At 42.2% G+C, this 25,306-nt stretch overlaps 1 long non-coding RNA gene across 1 annotated transcript in view; it reads left to right on the top strand.

Moving 5' to 3' along the window:
* LOC139356288 (uncharacterized) overlaps positions 1-25,306 on the top strand; it is a 36,856-nt gene that overhangs the window by 3,060 nt on the left and 8,490 nt on the right. The window contains exons 2-3 of the long non-coding RNA XR_011607872.1: positions 3,932-4,757; positions 8,237-8,355. This is a non-coding gene — a long non-coding RNA (uncharacterized lncRNA). The remainder of the gene's footprint in view (positions 1-3,931; positions 4,758-8,236; positions 8,356-25,306) is intronic.

Here is a 25,306-nt window from a genome sequence, read left to right as displayed (position 1 = left end):
TATCTCTACTAAAAATACAAAGTTTGCCGGGCATGATGGGCACCTGTAATCTCAGCTACTTGGGAGGCTGAGGCAGGAGAATCACTTGAACCTGGGAGGCAGAGGTTGCAGTGAGCCCAGATTCCGCCGCGGCACTCCAGCCTGGGGATAGAGGGAGACTCAGTCTCAAAAAATCAAAATCAAAAACCAAAAAACAACAAATGAATCAAACACGTGTGTGCAACCACCATTTTAACAAAATAAAGTCCTTGCTCTGTGGCTTTACTTTCTGGTAGAGACAGAACACAGAAAAAATATAATGTGATAATACCGTGAAGAAAGAGCAGGTTAAAACCATGAAAGGGTGATAAGGTGATTAACAGCATGCAAAATTCATGAACCTTTATCTCTTAAGCAGTAGTTAATTGTGATTTATGATTCCTAATCATGTAAACCTTGACAAATATAAAGACTTGCCTTCTATGTGGATAATAAAAGAGTCTGGCAGCAACACAAGTCTTATCTCTTTGCACTGAAAATGGCAGGAAAACATTAGAGAAATCTCACTTATGAAACTGAACAGATTAAGCATGACCAATTTAATTTTTTTTCATCTATGCCCTATTTCATTAGCTAGCAAATAGGTTTTCTGTTTGGCTCCTTCAGTGGTAGTCTTTTGTTCTAGAACTTTTGTTATCAGCAGAGAGAAAGGATTTATAACACAGTACCGGAATAAAAATCTTGAAGTCAATGACTCAAGATTTCTTCAAGGTTCCTATTAAAGGTTATTTTCTCCATATTAGAATAAAAATGTCTGATTTCCTATTTTCTTTTCTCAAGTAAAGGGCTTATATTTTTGTTTCCACAGGGGTCAAATATTTTGAAGCAGGGGAGGAATCTGGTCACATCGTTGGAAAATATATGCTCTTGTGGCAGTGTAGGAAGGGAGAGGTTCCATGGACCAGGACACTAATGAGGAATTTATTGTAGTTGTTCAACCAAAAGGCGATAAAGGCTGGAATTAAGCCAGTAGAAAGACACAGAGGGGATTATGACAGAGATATATTGCTGAAGTGGAGTTTGCAGGATTGAGTGATTGATCAAATGTAGCTGATAAGAATGAGGGAGACTCCTTGAGTAAGCCTTCTGAATTGGGTGGATAATTATATCATTAATTTAGCAATAGGATACAGGGTGAGATACAAGTGAGGGGAAGTAGATACATAAAACTTAGTTTGAAGTGTTAAATTGTTAAGTTCTCTGCTTCTAAGGTCTTAGAGCATAGGAGAGAGAAAAGGACGAGCCAGGAATGGTGGCATATGCATGTAGTCCGAGTTACGGGGGAGGTAACCCAGGAGCTTAAGGCCAGCCTGGGCAACATAGGGTGATGCTGTCTTTAAAAATAAATAAGTAAATAAAAAGGAAAAGACATGATTCGTGAATCCCAATACCATATATATGTCACGGTTTTTATTACAGGCTGCTGATGAGTTCCGTATTCTCCACTTGCTGGCTAAGTGAGATGTGCTGCGTTATAGTCGAGAAAACTCAGAGCCAAGGACAAAAGATAAAATAGTTTATTTACTTTCAGTTAAAATAAATGCTGTCATCTTGCCCTACTACGCTCTCCCATCAGAAGATGTGGTGTGAGCGAAACAGAGTTGGAAAGGGAGTTCGCTGGGGCTTTAACCTCTGCCCTCCCTGATGGAGTCTCCCAACAAAGGGAAGGTGCTTCTTCCTGGAAGGTGGCAGATGTTTCTGAATGTAGGGATCAACTGGCACCTGCTTCTCATGTGGTTGCTAAGTGGCAGACAACAGAGCAGGTAGGAAAGGGACAAGATCTTCCCGGTCTTGGCCTTGTTTTCCCTTGGAATCCCCAAGGCCTAGATAAACACAAGAATGTGATTGTGAGCAAGCACCTGCTTGTCTGCACCCTTCGAGATGCTGCTCAGTAGTGAGGCGACACTAGAAATACGCATGGGTGAGATGCCCAGCTGGGCACCAACAGACCATTTAGTGTACGACAAGGCAGAGTCATTTGACTCTGCTTGGGTGAGAGATCAAACCATGCCAACTTCAAAAGTTATATCCTGCCAGCCACAGAAAGACAATGAAGCCATGGGGCCTACTCCCTGTAGATTCTGCTGAACAGCAGCTGCATGACAATGCAACGACCAAGAGGTAGAGTGGAAGGACAGAGAACCTACACTTTTCCCCTCCTGTTAAATGCAAATGTTTCTAATCCAGGTGGGGCCCAGGATAGGAGAAAGGACTTTGAACTCCAATGTGACTGATGGTGATAAATCTTGAAACTGACAGATAAATTGTCAGACTGTTCTGAGCTTGCTGAATGGAATAAATAGGCTGTCTGCTCTAAACTGACTGGGGCCTTGAAAGTGACATCGATGGCAGTTTAAAGAAAAATGTAGCTCAATTTTGCATTCACCTAACTGACAATTTTCCAATATATACCCCTCACATATGTGCAACTAAATGCTGTAAGTGGGCTAAAGGACAAAATCATTAGTGGGGTAGTATCTGTGGAGGAACAGACATTGGCAGAAAATTGAGAATAGTGCCATGCTTTCTGGTCAGGTTTCCAAGAGGAAACCAACACTCAGAAATCATAGTAGCTTTTGTTAAGAAAAATGTATTAGACTGTTCTTGCACTGCTATAAAGAAATACCTGAGGCTGAATATTTTATAAGGAAAGAGGTTTAATTGGCTCATGGTTCTGCAGCCTATACAGGAAGCATAGTGGCATCTGCTTCTGGGGAGGTCTGAGGAAGCTTCCAGTCATGGCAGAAGGCAAAGAGGGGCAGGTACATCACATGGCAAAGGGAGGAGCAAGAGACAGAGAGTTGGTGGGGAGGGGCCACACACTTTTAAATGACCAGATCTCCTGAGAACTCACTATTTCAAGGACAGCACCAAGGGGATAGTGCTAAACCATTCATAAGAAATTCACTCCCATGATCCAGTCACTTCTTTCCAGGTCCCTCCTCCAATAACGGGGATTATAGTTCAACATAAGATTTGGGTGGGGACAAATATACAAACTATATCAAAAACATAGCAAAGTAAATGGTGGATCTGGGTCTAGAACATGCGATGGAGGCAAAAACTGGTACTTGAAGGATTAAAAAAAAAATCTCTTTTAATATATAATGCATGGATATGCAGACAGCACATGTGCCAGTATAGCTGCGACATTAAGATGTCAGAGGGGAGGGAATCAGGCAAAAATATCTGAAATGAATTCTTAGGGAAGCAATCATAAAAGGCTGAGGAGCATTGGCCTAGAATATAGGACTTCTGTGATTCACTCTGATATCAGGCTCATCAAAAAAATTTTGGTGTCACCCTCTATGATTCTATCAGTGAGTTGTTATTTGAGGTGATTTTGTGATCCTGAAGGAAATGAAAATATTTCATTCCAAAATATATTTTCTTGACATTGTTCAAGATGACTATTCAGAAAGGCTGGAAATAAAATAATAGCTAAAAAGCTATCTTTTGTGGGAGGGATTAGCATTTGTAGAAAAAGTCTGTATTGATAAAGTCCCTCATTCTCCGAAGGTCTTCCCTTGTCTGATCTAGGAAAGACTGAGAGTCTAGCACTTTAAAGGTCTGAGAGAAACATTTACTGTCTTTCTCTCTGAAGGCTAGTACCTGTGAAGTTACATCTGCATAACAGGATCGCTGTTGCTAGCCAACCCTCCTCTTCTCTCTCTTCCATAACCTGTCTTGCCACTCTAACCTGACTTATCACCATAATCTATTTTTGGCCATACTCTGAGCCCCCATTCTTTCTGTAACCTGGAGATGATGTATAATCTTTTGTACCCCATTGTGGGGTTGGGATTATCACTCTGTGATTTCCCCATGCATGTTAATAGACTTGTATGTCTTTTCTCTTTATTAATCTGCCTTTTGTCATCTTATTTTTCAGGAAAACTTCAGAGGATGAAGGAGGAATCTTCCTTTGGGTCCTACAACCTCTTGATAAATATTCCATAACTATATCCTTTGAGCTTCAGTATCATCTCCCCTCTCCTCCCCTCACCTCCACTCCCCTCCCCTCCCCTTCCCTTTCGAGATGGAGTTTCACTGTTGTTGCCCAGGTTAGAGTGCAATGGTGCGATCTAGGCTCACCGCAACCTGTGCCTCTTGGGTTCAAGCAATTCTCCTGCCTCAGCCTTCCAAGTAGGGAGGGTTACAGGCATGTGCCACCACGCCTAGCTAATTTTTGTATTTTTGGTAGAGACGGGGTTTCTCCATGTTTATCAGGGTGGTCTCGAACTTCTGAACTCCAGGTGATCCGCCCACCTTGGCCTCCCAAAGTGCTGGAATTTCAGGCATGAGCCACCGTGCCTGGCCCCAGTATCATATTTCTAACTACATTAGGACATCTCTATTTAACATATCTGAGGACATCTCTATCTAGCATATTTGAAACCAAATTCAAATATGAATTGCCCAGAATCTGAAATGGATTAGAAAGTATTTATTACTGGGAAATATCTCAAACTCAAAGGGTAGGAAGTACAGTTAGATACCATAAAGACTCAAGTCAAGAACTGGAAAGTCAGGAAACACAATCCCTGTATCAGCTTTGATTTAATCAGATAATTTGGACTATTAATATTATGGAATAAGGAATACATGAGAGAAATAAAAGCTTGTGTAATTGTGGCAGGATCTGAGGAAGTAAAGATCCAAAATGCATCAGAGAAAAGTCACTGACAAGGCTTGGTGCTATCAAGGTCGACAGGAAGGTAAGCTGGATGTGGAGCAAGAACAGGTAAGAATGACTTGGAAACCACTGGTACCTCTGAGTCTTTCCCTTATGGCCCTTGATCAATGATGATCAATGGTGAGCATCATCTATTCAGCCTTCCTTCTGCCTCCTAAATCTTACCAAGTTTCTCTTGCAGCCAACCCAAACTGTGAACCATGTAGGGAGGGATTTTTTCTTTATGGATCCTGTTTTATATATATTTTTTTTTTTTTTTTTTTTTTTGAGATGGAATCTCACTCTGTCACCAGGCTGGAGTGCAATGGCACAATCTCGGCTCACTGCAACTTCTGCCTCCTGGATTCAAGTGATTCTCCTGCCTCAGCCTCCTGAGTAGCTGAGATTACAGGTGTGTGCCACCACACCCAGCTCATTTTTGTATTTTTAGTAGAGATGGGGTTTCACCATGTTGGCCAGGATGGTCTTGAACTGACCTTGTGATCCACCTGCCTTGGCCCTCCAAAGTGCTGGGATTACAGGTGTGAGCCACAGCACCCGGCCCTGTTTTGTATCTTTTTTGCTGTATAAACTATACCCATGACTATAATGGCTTCCGAGTCTTGTGAGTCCTTCTAGTGAATCTTTAAATCTGGAGTCCATCTTGAAAACCACCGATACAGTAAGACATCACATCAACCTGATTATTGAGAGAGTCCTCTAGTAGGCATATACATGATACTTAAATATGTCCATGTTCTGAGGCAGTTCTTGTAAGTCCATTTTATACCTCTCTCCCAGATCACCTAATGTCAATCTTCTTTTTGTCAAATTCTTACCAGTTGGCCAATCTTTTAGCCACTGTCCAAGAGTCAGTGTAGACCAGTATTTTAGTTCCTATCTCCTTTAGTGCAAATTGAACTTTCAAATGGTCTTTTCTCCTAAGCTCTACCCATTGGGAAGACTTATTTTCATCACTCTCTTTCAAGGCTGTCCCTGGGTTAGGGCTGTAATAGAGTAACATGCAGACCCAACTATAGGTTAGGCCCATGCTTATGCTCTTAGGTTAACTGGTCATAGAAAAAGTCCATGAAATCATAGATTTTGGTTGAGAAAAAGGTGACGAAGCAACAACAAAAGGTACCATGAGAGTCCCAGGCATTTCCCCAAGCAGTTATTTGTGTCCTCAAAACCTGCTTGAGCCTGTTCCTGTAAATACTATCTCCATTAACAAAGGAATAATGTTTGAATGTTCAATCTTATTGATTTGGAGGATCAGGCAACACTCAGTTTATGATCCTGGGTCCTGAAGTCATTTGGTATTCCTTGGCCATGTACTCATGACCTCTGCTGCCTTACCAAACAGGTGCCACCTTTTTGCCTTGGCAACTAGATGCCACAATTATCTCCCAATTAATTTATCTGGACCTACACTTCCTCCCTCATCACTGCCAGTAACAATTTGGGTAATTATGATGGCACCACATGTCTGCAAAAGAAGTGATCTGTCCTCTAATCAAATGTGTGAGCAATTTTAGAATCCTCTTTTGAGGGTTTGTCTCCTGGGTACCACCTATTTTATTAGCATCTGGTAGGAAACAGATGGTACATCAAAAAGATACAATTGAAGGATGTCTAACAAAGTCACTATGGACAAATGTGTATGCTGGAATAACAGAAACAACAAGGGATAGTAAAGCACCTTGGAATTAGCAGCAGTGGGAAGCCATTACCACGTTGGTCCTAGAGGAACAACGGGTGGGAATAGTTAGTGGATCCTGGCAAGGATTGGAGGTATAGGAGAAGGATCACCAAACAGGTGCCATAACCACCATTCAACCATGGCATGGCAAGATGGGAACCAGAGGGATAAATATCCCAACCTCTTACCCTCTAATATCCTCCCAATAACACCCAATGGTGTTAGAACCCAATTCTAACACAGAAGGAGCTAGGATAATACAGTTCCCAGGGGTCAGCCTCCCAGGGCCCAGGGTAGGGTGAAGAAGTAGATCTCAAGTTTCTCGTCTGTTGTGGACTGAATTGTGTCCCCCTGAAAACTCATATATTGAAACCTTAACCCCCAATGTGACTGAATTTGGAGATGGAGTCTCCAAGGATAGAATTAAGGTTAAAGGAGCTCATAAGGATGGGGGTTGATCCAATAGAACTGGTGTCCTTATCAAAAGATGAAGAGAAACCAGAGATCTCTCTCTGTCGAGAAACCAGAGATCTCTGTCTCTGCCATGTGAAGACACAGTGAGAAGAAGTTGGTCTTCTATGAGACAGGAAAAGACCTTTCACCAGGAACCAACGTGGCTGGCACCTTGATCTTGGCCTTCTAGCTTCCAGAACTGTGAGAAAAATAAATGTATACTGCCTAAATCACCCAGTCTGTGGTATTTTGTTACAGCAGCCTGAGCAGACTAATGCATTATCTATAAGATGAAGACTGTAACATGTGTCTCCTGGGATTCCTATGATGATTATATGAAGTAACATGGATTAGATTTCTAAATACAGTAGATGCATGAGAATCACTAATATTTATTACTTTTATTATTGGTATTCAGAGTTAAACTAGAGTTTCATTTCATGATTTTTAGTTACGCCCTCTCTGTTTTTTCTTTTTACGAATTCAATTATCTTTCTTGAGGTGGCTGAAATAGATCTTTATACATTATAGATACTATGTGATCTGGGATACCTTTTTTTTTTTTTTTTTTTTTTGGAGACAGAGTCTTGCTCTGTCACCCAGGCTGGAGTGCAGTGGCCGGACCTCAGCTCACTGCAAGCTCCACCTCCCGGGTTTACACCATTCTCCTGCCTCAGCCTCCCGAGTGGCTGGGACTACAGGCGCCCACCACCTCGCCCGGCTAGTTTTTTGTATTTTTTTAGTAGAGACGGGGTTTCACCGTGTTAGCCAGGATGGTCTCGATCTCCTGACCTCGTGATCCGCCCGTCTCGGCCTCCCAAAGTGCTGGGATTACAGGCTTGAGCCACTGCGCCCAGCCATATCTGGGATACCTTCTTATATTCTATTTGTAATCTGCTTTTATTAATGTCTCACTTTTTCCACCCTCTGTATTATATTGGATTAGTATCTCATTTTAGCAGTTTATAATGTCTTCCTTACTGGTTTATAACAGATGGTTCTGAACTCATTACTCTGTAAATATAGATTATATATTTATTTTTGGAGTGAATTACTTTGTATCAGTCCCTGTTGAAGTTCACCTGCCATGTTTGAAAATGTTCTTGTCAAATAGTAGCCCCAACACTATTTCCATTTTTATCTTCTGTGTTTTACATCTTGCCTTGCTTGTCTTTTTAGTACATAAATGCTTATGGGTGGAAAGCACTTATTTTATATTACCTTATATGTCAGTTTTAAGCATCAAGCACACTGATAATTTCAAAAAAATGAAAATCTTTTTAGTTAAAAAATTTCATATTTTAGCACGAGACTTCTTTAGATTTACAAGTGGCTTGTAATGAAGCACTGTCATCTGGACATTTCAGTTCTGAGCCACATGATCAGAGATGCACAAGTGTGGGAACTGCATGGATTCTTCTTCTTCAGAAGATAGTACCTCCAGAGGAAACATGGCCTGGCTGAAACCATTTTAGACTCCAGAACTGTAAGATAATACCTTTACATTGTTTTAAGTCAATAAATGTGTCGTAATTTGTCACAGCAGCAATATAGCAGGTATTACTATAGAATCATTGATAAGGAGAGGGATGGTAATAGGGATGGCATGAGTGATAGATGACATAACTAAGGAGGCAGTGACTGACCCCTGCACTGAAACGTTACTCGGGTTGCAGAAGGACGAAGGAATTTTACAGTTGAGTTCCAGGGGTCATGGTGAAAGACTTGGGAAAGGTGGAAAATTAATCAGATTAGGGTAGCCATAGAACTATGGTAATAGAGAACCTGGGGAGTTTGGGTTTCTGGTTGTATCTGGATAAACAAGGGAGAGAGGTACGAGCCCAGAGGGTCTTTTAGCTCCAAGTACTGTAGTTTCATTTATAGTAGTTCCTGTTTATCTGTGGATTCACTTTCTAATGTTACAGTTACCTGAAGTCAACCACAGTCTAAAAATATTACATGGAAAATTACAGAAATCAACACTTTATACTTTTATTTTTCTTTTTAAGAGATGGGGTGTTGCTGCTTGCTCAGGCTGGAGTGCAGGAGTATTCACAGGTGTGATCATCGCACACTACAGCCTCAAACTGTTGGCCTCAAGTCATCTTCCCACCTCAGCCTCTCAAGTAGCTGGGACTATAGGTGCATGGCACTGCATTTGGCAACAATTCATGAGTGTCAAACTGGGTACATTTTGGGTAGCATGATGAGATCTCAAGCTGTCTTACTCTGTCTTGCCTGAGACGTGAACCTTCCAGTGTATTCATGCTGTTAATGCCTCCCGTCCATTAGTCACTTAGTAACTGTCTAGGTTATCAGATTGACTGTCACAGTATCTCAGTGTTTGTGTTCAAGTAACCCTTATTTTACCTTATAATGGCCGCAAAGCACAAGAGTAGTGAAGCTGGCATATTGTTATAATTGATCTATTTTATTAATAGTTATTGTTGTTAATCTCTTACTGTCTCTAATTTATGAAAAGTTTATCATAGATATGTATGTATAGGTAAAAACATACTGTATACAGAGTTTGGTACTATCCACAGTTTCAGGCATCCATTGGGGGTCTGAACATGTCCCCATGAGGATCAGGGGTGTCTAGCAGATTTACTCAATACATATTTATTAAACACCTACTCTGAGGAGGCTCTGATATGGTTATGAGTGGTTTAGTGGCCAAATGGTAATCAAGTGCATCCTCCTGGGAACCCCAGGAATTAGAGGTGCTCCAAGCTGCTTGTTTCTGTTCTGGAGGCAAAGCAGTGTGATAGGGTGTGTGGGTAGAGGGGGAATGAGAAGGAATGGATGTTGATGGGAATTATGTCTTGCTTGGAAGTGGTAGCTTGGGATTTCCAGTTTTCTCTGGTAGTTTGATGGGCAAGAGAAAAGACAAGCAACCTAAAATGGAAGAAGAATCAGACTGGTGTCAGATTTCTTATCCACAGCATAGGATGCTAAAAGTCAGTGGAGCAGTGCCTTCAAAACTTTCAAGGAACAGAATTGAGAACCTAAAATTATACTTTTTTATTTTATTTTATTTATTTTTTGAGACGGAGTCTCGCTGTGTCACCCAGGCTGGAGTGCAGTGGCCGGATCTCAGCTCACTGCAAGCTCCGCCTCCTGGGTTTACGCCATTCTCCTGCCTCAGCCTCCCGAGTAGCTGGGACTACAGGCGCCCGCCACCTCGCCTGGCTAGTTTTTTGTATTTTTTAGTAGAGACGGGGTTTCACCGTGTTAGCCAGGATGGTCTCGATCTCCTGACCTCGTGATCCGCCCGTCTCGGCCTCCCAAAGTGCTGGGATTACAGGCTTGAGCCACCGTGCCCGGCCGAGAACCTAAAATTATATAACAAGCAAGAATACAAGTAGGCATGCCAGTCTTTGGCCTCTGTGGCATAATATGAAATACACCTATTTGGTCTTTGTCCCACATTCCTGTCATAGAGCTCCTAAAACACCTGGAGTGGGCCCCTGTGATGACTCTTCAGTTTATGCTAATGAGATTAATTAGGATAGGGCCAGTCACTGGAAAGACCAAGTGATAAGAGGACTAGAGAGTTAGAGCTTTCAGCTCTACCTACCAGTCTCTGGAAAGGGCAGAGATGCAGGTGGGAGTGGGGGAGGGTGGAGATCAAGCTCTATGAAAACTCTTGAGCAAGACTCAATGGGCTTCCTTGTGGAACACATGGAGGTTGCTGAACACTGGAGGTGCTGGTGAGGGAGGATGCACACCCAGGGAGGATGTGAGAGCTTTGCCCCACCACACCTCACACTATGTATCTCTTCATCTGGTTTTTCATCTGCATTCCTTATAGTATCCTTTATAACAGACCAGTAAATGTAACTTATGTTGGATATGAGTTCTAAATTTCTTTTCAAAGAATGTGTCAGTATGTTCAGTTCTTTGTCTTCTACTTTTAACTTCCTTATACAGCAACCTTTTTCGATTACCTACTCGACCCCGACTCATTCCGATTAGATTACCTACTCCACCCCGACTCGTTCGGATTACCTGCTCCACCCCGACTCGTTCGGATTACCTGCTCCACCCCGACTCGTTCGGATTACCTGCTCCACCCTGACTCGTTCTGATTACCTGCTCCACCCTGACTCATTCCGATTACCTGCTCCACCCCGACTCATTCTGATTACCTGCTCTGTCATAACCATATTTCCCACCAAACCACTCACCCTCTCACTCTCTTTAAATTAGCCAGTCGGAATTAGTTTAGCCTGTGTGGTCTAACCCTAGCCAGTAGGGGAATGGCACAGCAGCAGGGGCCACGTGCATCAGGGATAAGAACCCCTTCTCCTCGCTTGTCCATGTGTGCCCTTGCCATTGCTCCCTCTGTAAAGGCACACCCTTCTATAGAAGTACCTTGCCTTGCTGATAATTGAAAGAAAATTTTATATTCAAGTGCTATTTATTTTGCGGCACTGAAACTTTATATATAACAATTTGGGGGCTTCCCCGTGATTACATTCCCCTCTGGGGAAGGTCTCTGGTTCTCTCTCGTGAGGAGGCATGCCCTGCCCCCTTGTGGTGTCCTCAGGGGTGAGAAATCAAGGCCTACCCAGTGCGAGGAATAACCTCACATGAAAAAAAAAAACAAACAACTGGCTAGTGACCTAGCTTAAAGGATCCTCACATACTGTGGCGATGACTCTGTGCACCGACCAAGGAAGGAGAAGCCATGGGAGCTGGTAGAGTATTTCCTTGGTCTGGACCAAGGTAAGAAAGCCGCGGGGTGGGTGGAGGCATGGAGCAGGGTGAAGTACTCCTTGGTTGGGGTGGCTTAGAGGTTAAAAAGATGGGAGACATCCCCACTGGGGAGAATTGAACCTCACACGAACCTCCAGTAGTAGAAAAGGAAGAAATTTCCAGTGGGGAAATTGAGCCTCACCCCAAAAGGCAAAAAATTTCCAGTGGGAGAAATTGAGCCTCACCCCAAAAGGCAAGAGATTTCCAGTGGGGAAAATTGAGCCTCACCCCAAAAGGTGAGAAATTTCCAGTAAGGGAAATTGAAGCTTGGACCTTACCCCAAAACCATCAAGATAGGAAATACCCCAAGCAAGACAGGTAAAAAAGGGGATAAAGATGGTAACACAGATATCACCCCAGGTACCCTCCTAGGTCTCATGCTAAAACACTGGAAGGATAATGAAAGGACTAAACATAGGAAAAAGCAACAAATGATAAAATATTGCTGTTTTATTTGAACTCAGGGACCCATCCTCAAACCCTCAATCTTTTGGCCAAAGTTTAGTTCGAATGAGAATGTAATGTGTCAGTTTCTAATCTGATATATTAATGATAAAAGTCCAGTGTTTCAAGAAGAACTAGGCTATGCTCTTTGTTGGAGGCAAGGACCTGCCCTCCTTTTCCCCTTAAAAACAAATTGGGAAGAACCCAATCTGGCATCTCAAAATGAAAAGTCAGAGGAGCCAGCTCTCATGCCTATAGACACTCAGTATCCCCAATCTTTCCCCTCAGACAACCACTGCTGCCACAGATCCCATTCCAAATTCCCCCTCCAAGTAGAGGGGGAATTATAACCCTGACTTTTGGGAATTACTGTCCCACCAGCCTGTCCCCCTCCCAACCTAAAGACCCTCTCTAAAAGGACTCCAGCGTGAGGTAGAACAATGTAAAAAAGACATTCAGAATTTCCCATTTCCCTCCATATCTAAGAGGTTAGCCCCGACCCTCTTCCCTTTGAAAGAGGTACTACAAGAAGCGAGGGCCATTGGCTTTGTAAATGCTCCCTTAACCAGTTCAGAAGTCTGGAATTTTAAAAAAGGAGCTTAAACTGCTACTAGATAACCCTTACAGAGTGGCAGACCAAACTGACCAATTCTTAGGACCTCTGTTATACACTTGGGTCATGTTAATGTCCATCTTAGGCATCCTCTTTTCAGGGGGAAGAAAGGAGTATGATTCATAGGGCTGTTATGGTAGTTTGGGAATGGGAGCACCCTCCCGGTAAAAACATTCCTACTACGGACCACAAATTCCCCTCCTGAGACCCCCAGCGGGACAATGACAATGCAGATCATTGGGAAAATATGCAGGACCTAAGGGAAATAATAATAAAAGGATTTCGGGAATCAGTACCCTGAACCTGAAATCTTTCTAAAGCATTTGATATACAACAGGAAAAGGATGAAGGGCCTATGAGATTCCTAGACACACTGAGGGAGCAAATGAGGCAATATGCAGGCCTCAATTTGGATGATTTCCTTGGGCAAGGAATGTTGAAACTCCAATTTGTCACTAAAAGTTGGCCAGATATTTCAAAACGGTTACAAAAGATAGACAATTGGGAAGACCTTCCTCTAAGTGAGCTTCTCAAGGAAGCTCAGAAAGTGAAAAGGGATGAAGAAAAACAGAAAGAAAAGGCAAAACTTATGCTTTCCACCTTCCAACAGATGGCTCCAAACCCAGGTACTTCTAGACAGAGTTTCCAGGGAGCCAGAAACTATAAAGGGTCAGAACTCTCTTTTAAAGGACCCCAGCCTCCATCTGGAGGACCAAGGTCCTTGTCTACAGGCCCCCTAAAAAGTATGGGGGAGCAGGGTTAAAGAATCCTAGAACAAAGAGAGAGAAAATGGGGGGGGGGTTGGAAGAGAGAGAGAGAGGGAGAAAAGAGAGAAAGAGGGAAAAAGGCAGAGAGAGGAAGAGACAGACAAACAGGGAGTCAAAGAGAGAGAGAGACAGAAAGTCAAAGAGAGAAAGGAAGACAGAAAGAGAAGTAGTAAAGAGAAAACAATGTATCCTATTCCTTTAAAAGCCTGGGTAAATTTAAAACCTACAATTGATAATTGAAGGTCTTCTCCACGATGCTATAACACTCCAATACCACCTTGTTGTCAGTGTAAGCAAGGGCATAGCCTGAAAGCACTGAGGCCACTGACAACCCACAGCCTTCCTATCAAAAATCCTTAACCCAGCAACCCGCAGATGGCCCAAATTCATTCAATCTGTAGTGGCAACTGCTTTCCTAGCAGAAGAAAGTAGAAAAATAACTTTTAGAGGAAACCTCATTGTGAGCACACCCTTGCTCACCAGTTCAGAACTATCCTAAGGAAAAAAAAAAAAAAAAAAAAAAAAAGGCGAAAAGGTAGTTTACTAACCCCAAAATCTTAAAGTATGGGACTATTTTGTTAGAAAAAGAAGATTTAACATTAACCACTGATAATTCCCTTAACCCAGCAGGTTTCCTAACAGGGGATCTAAATCTTCATTAATTACCATACAAAGGTCTAACCAAACCTAGGAGAAACTCCCTTCAGGGAGTTTCTGATGGTTCCTCACAGGTGACTGAGGGAAAAAGACACAATGGGTATTCAGTAAGTGATAAGGAAATTCTTGTAGAAGCAGAGTTAGGAAAATTGCCTAATAATTGATCTGCTCAAACATGGACCTGTTTGCACTCATCCAAACCTTAAAGTACTTACAGAATCAGGAAGGAGCCATCTATACCAATTCTAAGTTAATATGGACTGAACTATGTCTTATGCTAAAACACTGGAAGGATAATGAAAGGACTAAACATATAGGAAAAAGCATCAAATGATAAAATATTGCTGTTTTATTTGGACTCAGGGACCCATCCTCAAACCCTCAATGTTTTGACCAAAGTTTAGTTCAAATGAGAATGTAATGTGTCAGTTTCTAATCCAATATATTAATGATAAAAGTCCAGTGTTTCAAGAAGAACTAGGCTATGCTCTTTGTTGGAGGTAAGGACCTGCCCTTTCAAAGAATAATTGAAATCCCAAACTTACAAGGTTTTCAACAAAAGTAAAATTTGCTAAAAGTTAACAGTGTAACATGTATTATCCTAACTTCTGATCTTGTGGCCTTAAATAGTCTAGTCCACAGAAATGAAGAAAGTTTGCTTTGGAAAAGAATGGTTATCATCTTTGAGAATAAAAAAAAAAAGGCGGCGGGAGGGGGGTAGAAAATATGTAAAAAGGAATGTTATATGGTAAATTCTTGTCCTAAAAATAAATTAGCTGGTTGTTTAAAAAAAGGAATGTTTGCAACAAGTCAGAAAGTTGAGGCATGTCGAAGAATTGTCTGTAAAAGTTGTGAAAAAAATATTATAAAAGGGAATTTATGCAAGAAATGTTGTATAACTTAAAAGTAATTCAGTCTCCTGAACGTAAAACTATTGAAAAAAGTTTATGTCCAAGGTGTATAAGGAAAGTAAAATATACCTTTGGTAAAAGGATTATAAGGAGGCATAAGAATGTGGATTTTTACCTACGTTAAAAGGTTAGAAAAAAATTTGTTTTAACAGTTTAAGCTAGTTTTGAAATGTTAATTGTAAAGGAAGTTCTGTGTATAAACATATTGGCTAAAGTTAAAGAGGTATCATCCAATTTTTCTGTGAACTGGACAGTAAAATAAAAGCACAACAGGTTTTTCTTAAAGCACTAACCTGCTCTTTAACACAAACATAAAAGGTTGAAAAGAGTCTATAAAAATCTTACCTTATGGCCAGACATTAAAATCAGATAAATATGTCTATAAGGTTTTATTACAATTGACTTTAACATTAATAACACACTAATATAAAGGTGAAATTTAGCTTATCTGGTATAAAAATCATACAGGAATCATTGTCAAATACAAAATGGTGTTTGGCTTTTTTTAGTCTAAAAACTGATAAAAATAGGTGCTAAAGGAAATTTCTCAGTAAGAAGGCACCAAGGACTAGAAAGTCCACTGCTCATGTCCCCACATTTAAAACAAAAGGTCGATTTCTTAGAAATCATATACTTGGTTTATCTTCCACTTTCCTTTCCCTCAAAACTGAAAGTCTTTTAGTGCAGGTACCACCCCTGGAATTTCCAGTAAACCAGCACCAGCCTGAAGATCACGTTCTCATCAAAGGGTGGAAAGAAGGAAAACTTGAGCTATCCTGGGAAGGACCTTACCTTGTGCTGCTAATCACTGCAACTGCTGTTCATACAGTGAAAAGGTGATAGACTCATCACACCTGAGTCAAGAAAGCGCTGCCCCCTCCAGAGTCGTGGGCCATAGTCCCAGGGGAAAACCCTACCAAACTAAAGCTAAGAAAAGTTTAACTCTCTTCCATCTATTCTATTACTCTTTCTTCTTTCCTCACTCTATTGCTGACCATCTAGTTATTAACATAACAAAGTCAATTTTGCCTCAAACTATTGCATTCAATGCTTGCCTTGTTATACGCTGTGGGGACTTACCAAGTCAAAGACAGCTCTCTACTTCAGAAAAGTACTTCTGTCCCTCCTGACTTTCCTCAGACTGGGCATTAGTAAACTAGGACCATTTAATCTGGGGAGATTTCGATGAAGACCCCAGTGCCAACCAGAAGTCTTGCCCCCCCCGATGTAGAACTTTCATGCCATAGTTGGTCCAACATTCTGTGGACCACTAAAGAACAAGAATGGACTGTCCCAACCAGTTTTTGTAATTTCCTAAAAGCATACATTCATTTTACTAGAGGGACAGCCCTTCCCCCTAACTGTCAGCTAAACCAGCACAATTCTATACAGGTTATTATCTCAAACCCTCAAAGTTCTTCCCCTTTTCTAAGCCGGTTCCCTTTTTTAAGCCAGTTTTATGGTATAGGGGCTGAGGTTTCAGGGACAAACCCTATTAGATTCGTTTCTTTGACCTCCCACCACCTGCACCTTCCTCTAAGCCTTCTTCTAAAACCTCTCACAACAGAACAATTGCTCCTCATCCATCTAACAACAAGACCAAGATAGCTGTCATAAAAGTTAAAGACTTAAAACAAACTTTGGCAGTTGAGACAGGATACCAAGATGGAAATGCCTGGTTGGAATGGGTAAAATATTCCATCCGCACGTTAAACAAAAGCAATTGTTATGCTTGTGTGCATGGCAGGCCAGAGGCCCAGATTGTCCCCTTTCCACTAGGGTGGTCCTCCAGTCGACCAGGTATGGGCTGCATGGTAGCTCTTTTCCAGGATCCTACAGCCTGGAGTAACAAGTCGTGCCAAGCTCTCTCTCTCTGCTATATCCTGAAGTCCAGCACCCTGCAGGTGAGCCCCCAAGGGCCATCCAGCTTCTGTCTCCCAACACTAAGTTCACTTCATGTCTCTCATGTCAAGGAGGAAACTTTGCATTTTTTGGAGACCTGAAGGGATGCAGTGAGCTTAAGAATTTTCAAGAGCTTATCAATCAGTCAGCCCTTGCTCATCCCCGAGTGGATGTGTGGTGGTATTGTGGTGGACCTTTACTGGACACTCTGCCAAATAACTGGAGTGGCACTTCTGCTTTAGTCCAATTGGCTATCCCTTTCACCCTGGCATTTCATCAACCAGAGGAAGGAAAAATAAGACATCATAAAGCTAGAGAAGCCCCTTATGGGTCTGCCAACTCTCACGTCTATTTAGACACAATTAGAGTCCCAAGGAGAATACCAGATCAATTTAAAGCCCTAAATCAAATAGCTGCAGGATTTGAGTCAATATTTTGGTAGGTGACAATTAATAAAAATGTAGATTGGATAAACTACATCTACTACAACCAACAGTGATTTATTAACTACACTAAAGTTGCTGTTAAAGGAATAGCTGAACAATTAAGGGCTACTAGCCAGATGGCTTGGGAAAATAGGATAGCTTTAGACATGCTATTAGCAGAAAGAGGAGGAGTTAGCATCATGATTAAAACTCAATGTTGCACCTTCTTCCCAAACAACATCACCCCTAATGGAAGTATAACAAAGGCATTGCAAGGTCTGACTGCTCTCTCCAATGAGTTAGCCAGCAACTCAGAGGTAAATGACCCCTTTACAGGATGGCTGAAAAAGTGTTTCAGTAAATGGAAAGGAGTAATAGCCTCAATTCTTACTTCCCTCACAGCCTTAATGGGTGTACTTATCTTGTCAGGTGCTATGTCATACCATGCATCCATGGGTCAATGCAGAGGCTCATAAAAATGGCACTTACTAAAACCTTCCTTAACTATCCATCACCTGATCCAGAGAAGCTGCTTCTTTTGAAAAATCAAGCAAAACAACTAAGCCAAGATATGTTTAAAAAGTTTGAAAAGAAAGCTGTAAGGAAATGCAAGAGGAGGGATTGTTAGATATGAGTTCCAAATTTATTTTCAAAGAATCAATATGTCAGTATTTTCAATTCTTTATCTTCTACTTTTAAACTTAACTTCCTCATAAAGCAACCTTTTTCGATTACCTGCTCCACCTTGACTCATTCCGATTACCTGCTCCACCCTGACTCATTCCGATTACCTGCTCCACCCTGACTCATTCCGATTACCTGCTCCACCCTGACTCATTCCGATTACCTGCTCCACCCTGACTCATTCCGATTACCTGCTCCACCCTGACTCATTCCCATTACCTGCTCCACCCTGACTCATTCCGATTACCTGCTCCACCCTGACTCATTCCCATTACTTGCTCCACCCTGACTCATTCCCATTACCTGCTCCACCCTGACTCATTCCGATTACCTGCTCCACCCTGACTCATTCCGATTACCTGCTCCACCCTGACTCATTCAGATTACCTGCTCCACCCTGACTCATTCCGATTACCTGCTCCACCCTGACTCATTCCGATTACCTGCTCCACCCTGACTCATTCTGATTACCTGCTCTGTCATAACCATTTTTGCCGCCAAACCACTCTTGCCCGTCACTCTCTTTAAGTTAGCTTAGCCTGTGCGGCCTAACCCTAGCCAATAGGGGAATGACACAGCAGCGGGGCCCATGTGTGTCAGGGATAAGAACCCTTTCCCCTCCCTTGTCCAAGTGTGTGTTCACCATTGCTCCATCTGTAAGGGCGCACCCTTCTATAGAAGTACCTTCTCTTTCTGAGAATTAAAATAAAATTTTATATTCGAGTGCTATTTCTTTTGCGGCACCAAAACTTTAACAGTTAAGTGTTTCCCTGAGTTCTGTGAGTCACCTATTAAGTTATCAAACCCACGGAGAGAGGGTTGTGGGAAGCCCAATTTATAGCTCGTCAGTCAGAAGTATCTGTCTCCAGGGAGATAGTATCATAATTGAATTGAATTATAGGACACTCAGTTGGTATTGAAAGAAAGCAAAATATTTCCTCCCCAAATATTGAGAATTGTTAAGTTAAAGGAAAACACTGCATCAGCATCTATCTGCCTGATGGCAGGACATGGATCTTTCCTTACTAGGGACAACACTTGCTTATCAGCCCAGAGAAGGCACCAGCAGGTACTAGAGGAATCGGGAACACATTTTACTATCTTCCCACATTTTCCTTTCTTTTAAAAGACTGGAACTGCTCCCTTTTTTGTCTTGTCACCATGCAGGATTTATGGTTCTTTAACAGCTGAGGTTAATAAACCTCTGCTTGTTTTTCTTTTGTTAATCTGACTTTTGTTTTCAGGAGAGTGTCTCAACTAAGAACCTAAAAAGGGAAAGAAAAAAAAAATGTTTTCTCCCCTACAATTTGGCAATCCAGCCGGGAGAAACAGAGACACTCTGTAGCAGGCCAGATTTCTGTTAGCAACCAGAGCAGCCAGTTACCACTAACCCTTTACTATAATTCTGATGACTGCATAAGTTAAACATTAAAGAACTGGAGAAACTGGTGTCTGAGTATGAGGGGCTGGAATGAAAAAACAAACACATTAAGACCCCATCTGGGTTTTCTCAGACCCTAAAGTCTGATTGAATGATAAAAGCATTCTTACACGTACACCTTGTACCATAGCCCACTTAAGACTAAGACACTTTCCAAAGCTCTAGAATGTTATATATAAAGTTTCGGTGCTGCAAAAGAAATAGCAATTGAATGTAAAATTTTCTTTTTAATTCTCAGCGAGGCAAGATACTTCTATAGAAGGGTGCACCCTTACAGATGGAACAATGGTGAACGCACACTTGGACAAGGGAGGGGAAGGGGTTCTTATCCTTGATGTGAAACTAGGCCTCATAATTCCTAAGCCTCATAAAATTTAGAAAGCTTGGCCATCATGAAACTTAAACCCCAGATGGCCACGGATAGCCCCCCGATGTTCCCAGAACCCAAACAGAAAGACAATTCCGGGAAATAGCCTCATGGGGTCCCACCCTGATAACCTCATGGGGCCCCACCCTGATAGCCTCATGAGGTCCCACCCTGATAGCCTCATGAGGTCCCACCCTGATAACCTCATGGGGTCCCACCCTGACTCAATGTCCCCGATGTTCCCGGAATCAGCAATTCCAGGAAAGAACCTCCTAAGGTCCCGCCCCAACCAATCAGAACAAGATACCTTGCTCAGGCCATAGACAGACCCAATTACCACGCGCCTAAAGCTTTGTTTGAATTTCGTGCCCTAAGCTGTGTTTGAACTTGTGTTTGCCTATATAAACAACCTGTAACAAGCACTCGGGGTCCCAGGGCCAACTTAGAGCTTGGGACCCTAGCGCGCTAGTAATAAATAACTCTCTGCTGTGAATCTCGTGTCGGTGATCCTTCGCGGCGACCCCTGCCCGGGGGGGAATCGACAGTTCGGTTCCAACAGATGCATGTGGCCCCTGCTGCTGTGTTGTTCCCCTGCTGGCTAGGGTTAGGCCACACAGGCTAAACTAATTCCGATTGGCTAATTTAAAGAGAGCGATGGGGTGAGTGGTTTGGCGGGAAAAGTGGTTATGACAGAGCAGGTAATCGGAATCAGTCAGGATGGAGCAGGTAATCGGAATCAGTCAGGATGGAGCAGGTAATCGGAATGAGTCAGGGTGGAGCAGGTAATCGGAATGAGTCAGGGTGGAGCAGGTAATTGAAAAAGTTTGCTTTATGAGGAAGTTAAGTTTAAAAGTAGAAGGTAAAGAATTGAACATAGTAACATATTGATTCTTTGAAAATAAATTTAGAACTCATATCTAACAACAAAAAACTTTCCAGACCACAGACGCTAGTTAAAGATTAGATGCAGATTGAATGAAACACTCCTGCTTGTAGTGCACTCCCACACGTTGGCATAGAACTTAAAATGTACGTAAGTATTGGAGCAAAACCTGTAACTTTGAGTTGGCCTGGTGAGTTTCCCTGATCTTCTCTCTGTAACCAGTTGCAGAAATAAACTCCCTTCTTACTCAGTCTGTTCGCTTCTTGTTACTAGACCAGGAGAACAAGTAGCCAAACCTTGTTTGTCCAGGAACAACTCCACTCACTCCATGATAGAATCCTGGGAGAACTGGCAGATACCAGCAGAAAACGGTAAGGTTTCTTTCTCATCCTTTCCTTTCCAGGTCGAGATTGACCCCCCAAAAAAAAAAATATATATATATATATATATATATACACACACACACACACACATATATGTATATATATGTGTACACACACACACTCACATATGTGTATATATATAATTAGTTCTTCAAATTTGTGACTCTTGTGGATTTGCCCACTTGGTAATCGGGATTTTTAGTTTTCTAACTATGGTCTTTGTTTTCCTTGTCTCTGTCTCTTTGTGTGGTTTGTCATAAGGAGGAAAATCATAATAAAATTTTTCTTTTGTCTTATTTTATTTCTTGAGAAGTGTGGCTTTGCAACCAGCAAATTTATTCTCTAGTTTCTGACACTCTGCCAGCATAAGTTCCTGGGCTTCTGTCAGGCAGCCAACTGAGAGTCCAGCTGGGGGACCGAAATGTCTGTCTAAATGTGCTGGCTCTTGGGAATTTGTCTTAATTGTCTCAACCTTCATTGTCTTGCTAATAATGAGGGTCTTTACTTTCTTAGGCCATCTTTGGAAAAACTTCAGATCCTGAAAGAGATTGCATTTTTCCACCCTGTTTGGGGACATAATTGTTGTGTCTGGTTGTCAGTCATAAAAAGCTTACTGGTTTTAAGTCACAATTAAATTAGGTATACCTTTGGGAATTTAGGCTTTTGTATCTAAAAGTATTTTTTTTTTTTTCTTTTTTAAAGAAAGCCCCCTCAGTTCCTTGGAGTTGTAAATCTTACCATGTCTTTGAAATGTTAACATCCAGGGCATTAGCTAAGCAGCAGTCCTTCTGAGATCTGATTTAAAACAAGAGTTAATTTAAGAAAGGAAAAGCCAAGAAACAGGAATGTTTGCTCTTTGCCCAGTTAAAATCTGATAAAAAGACTTTTTAAGGAACTCTATAGTTAAAAGTTTACTTTATTAAAAGCTGATACTTAGACTATATACGCATACATATATATTCTTAAGGCCTCTGTTCTCTCTCTAGAAAGGCTTCTCGGTAGACTAACTTCCTTTCTTCTTAAACCTTTGCCAATCATATGTGCTTCCGCTGTCTGTTTCTCCTCTTAACATAATTTTTGCCTCAAAGACTTGTTCTTCCATTTACTTCTGTCTGTCCCTCTTTCCTCTTGCCACCCTCCGTGCCACATGAGGTGACCTAAAGAAGATTTCTAAAAGCCCTGGTACCTCTTGAGAAAACAGAAAGAGCTCCACAGACTCTTCTTTTTTAGGAGAACTTCTGTTTTTCCTCATGGAATCCCAAGAGTTGTGAAAGGACAGGTTTCTCTTAGGTCTAAAGCTCCACTGTCTTTTATGTTGAACTCCTTGATCTCGTTGGCTTTTAGATACACACATATGTGTGACGGTTAATATTGAGCATCAATTTGATTGGACTGAAGGATGGAAAGTACTGTTCCTGGTGTGTCTGTGAGGATGTTGCCAAAGAAGATTAACATTTGAGTCAGCGGACTCGGAAAGGCAGACCCACTCTCGATCTGGGTGGGCACCGTCTAGTCAGCTGCCAGCATGGCTAGGATAATGCAGGCAGAAGAACATGGAAGGACTAGACTTGCTGAGTCTTCTGGCCTTCATCTTTCTCCGGTGCTGGATGCTTCCTGCCCTCAAACATCAGACTCCAAGTTCTTCAGCTTTTGGACTCTTGGACTTACACCAGTGGTTTGCCAAGGGCTCTCCAGCCTTTGGCCATATACTGAAGGCTGCACTATGGACTTCCCTACTTTTGAGGCTTTGAGACTTGGACTGATCCACCACTGGGTTCCTTGCTCCTCAACTTGCAGACGGCCTATTGTGGGACTTTACCTTGTGATCATGTCAGTCAATTCTCCTTAATAAACACTCCCTTTATATAACTGCTGACCTCAAGTGATCTGCGCGCCTTGGCCTCCCCAAGTGCTGTGATTACAGGCATGAGCCACCATGCTCGGTCGAACTTAAAAAAAAATATCCTGGCTTATTTTAATTGATAAGCACACATTTATCTTTTTTTTTTTTGAGACGGAGTCTCGCTCTGCCGCCCAGGCTGGAGTGCAGTGGCCGGATCTCAGCTCACTGCAAGCTCCGCCTCCCGGGTTCACGCCATTCTCCTGCCTCAGCCTCCCGAGTAGTTGGGACTACAGGTGCCTGCCACTGCGCCCGGCTAGTTTTTTGTATTTTTTAGTAGAGACGGGGTTTCACCGTGTTAGCCAGGATGGTCTGGATCTCCTGGCCTCGTGATCCGCCCGTCTCGGCCTCCCAAAGTGCTGGGATTACAGGCTTGAGCCACCGCGCCCGGCCGCACACATTTATCTTAATTTGGTACCATATAGACAATATACAAATATATGTATAGACATATACATACATGTAGACATAACATATACATACATATATATGTGTGTATCTATAGATGAAGTCTTCTGTTAGTTCTGTCCCTCTAGAGAACCCTAATACAATGAGTATTATAAATTAAATAAATAGGCCTGGATATTTTTTAAGTTTGGCTGGGCACGGTGGCTCATGCCTCTAATCCCAGCACTTTGGGAGGCTGAGGCAGGTGGATCACAAGGTCAGGAGTTTGAGACCAGCCTGGCCAACATGGCGAAATCCTGTCTCTATGAAAAATACAAAAATTAGCCAGGTGTGGCGGTACGTGCCTATAGTCCTAGCTACTGGGGAGGCTGAGGCACGAGAATCGCTTGAACTCGGGAGGCAGAGGTTGCAGTGAGTTGAGATCGCGCCACTGCACTGCAGCCTGTACTACAGAGCAAGACTCTTTCTCAAAAAAGAAAAGAAAAAAAAAACCCAACAAAAACCAAAAAAACCCCACCAGAAACAAACAAACAAAACCAAATATTTTTTAAGTTCGTATGACTTAGGTAAATCATTTGGTAAATAAGATGAGATTAGTATTGTTGGGGTTAATAAGGATAATTATGTCTTCTGGGTAACAGCAAAACATACATGTATTTGACTTTTAAAGTTCTTGCTTTTATAATACTTGCCTAACATACAGTCATATGCAAATGGTTAATGAAAAATTTAACTTGAGATGATAGCTAGATTTGTGTAATGTCTTATAAGAATTTTTGGCCGGGCGCGGTGGCTCAAGCCTGTAATCCCAGCACTTTGGGAGGCCGAGACGGGCGGATCACGAGGTCAGGAGATTGAGACCATCCTGGCTAACACGGCGAAACCCCGTCTCTACTAAAAACACAAAAAATTAGCCGGGCGAGGTGGCGGCGCCTGTGGTCCCAGCTACTCGGGAGGCTGAGGCAGGAGAATGGCGGGAACCCGGGAGGCGGAGCTTGCAGTGAGCTGAGATCTGGCCACTGCACTCCAGCCTGGGTGACAGAGGGAGACTCCGTCTCAAAAAAAAAAAAAAAAAAAAAGAATTTTTAAACATAATCGTTAAATAAAATAGATATAAATGAGATAAATAAACTACGTGGATATAAAAAAAGAAAGAGAATCAAAAATTTGTAAGAGATTATAAAAAGTTTATAGATATCTTATCTTGTCTGGTCAATGTTAATTAAAATTGGATGGGTTGGGTGTGGTGGCTCATGCCTGTAATCTCAACACTTTGGGAGGCCAATGTGGGCAGACTGAACCCAGGAGTTTGACAACAGCCTGGGCAACATGGCAAAACCCCGTCTCTATCAAAAACAAAAAAACGAGGTGGGGCGCAGTGGCTCACACCTGTAATCCCAGCACTTTGGGAGGCCAAGGTGGGTGGATCACCTGAGGTCAGGAGTTCGAGACCAGCCTGACCAACATGGTGAAACCCTGTCTCTACTAAAAATACAAAAATTAGCCAGGCATGCTGGTGGACGCCTGTAATCCCAGCTACTCGGGAGGCTGAGGCAGGGGGAATTGCTTTAACCCAGGAGGCAGAGGTTGCAGTGAGCCGAGATTGCACCATTGCACTCCTGCCTGGGTGACAAGAGTGAGACTCTGTCTCAAAAAAAAAAAAAAGAAAGAAAAAACCGAGCCAGGCATGGTGGTGCATGCTTGTAGTCCCAGCTATTTGGGAGGTTGAGGTGACAGAATTTCTTGAGGGGAAGTCGAGGCTGCAGTGAGCCCTTATTGTGCCACTGCACTCCAGCCTGGGTAACAGAGTGAGATCTTATCTCAAGAATAAAAACACCAAAAAAAGAAAAGACTAGATGAATTTGTTTGTAAGGTTTTATTAAAATTAGGT

This window comes from Macaca nemestrina, chromosome 9 (assembly GCF_043159975.1).
Source record: "Macaca nemestrina isolate mMacNem1 chromosome 9, mMacNem.hap1, whole genome shotgun sequence".
NCBI classification, from domain to species: domain Eukaryota; kingdom Metazoa; phylum Chordata; class Mammalia; order Primates; family Cercopithecidae; genus Macaca; species Macaca nemestrina.
Note: the sequence above shows the minus strand (reverse complement) of the source record. Positions and strands in the feature narration are given on the sequence as shown.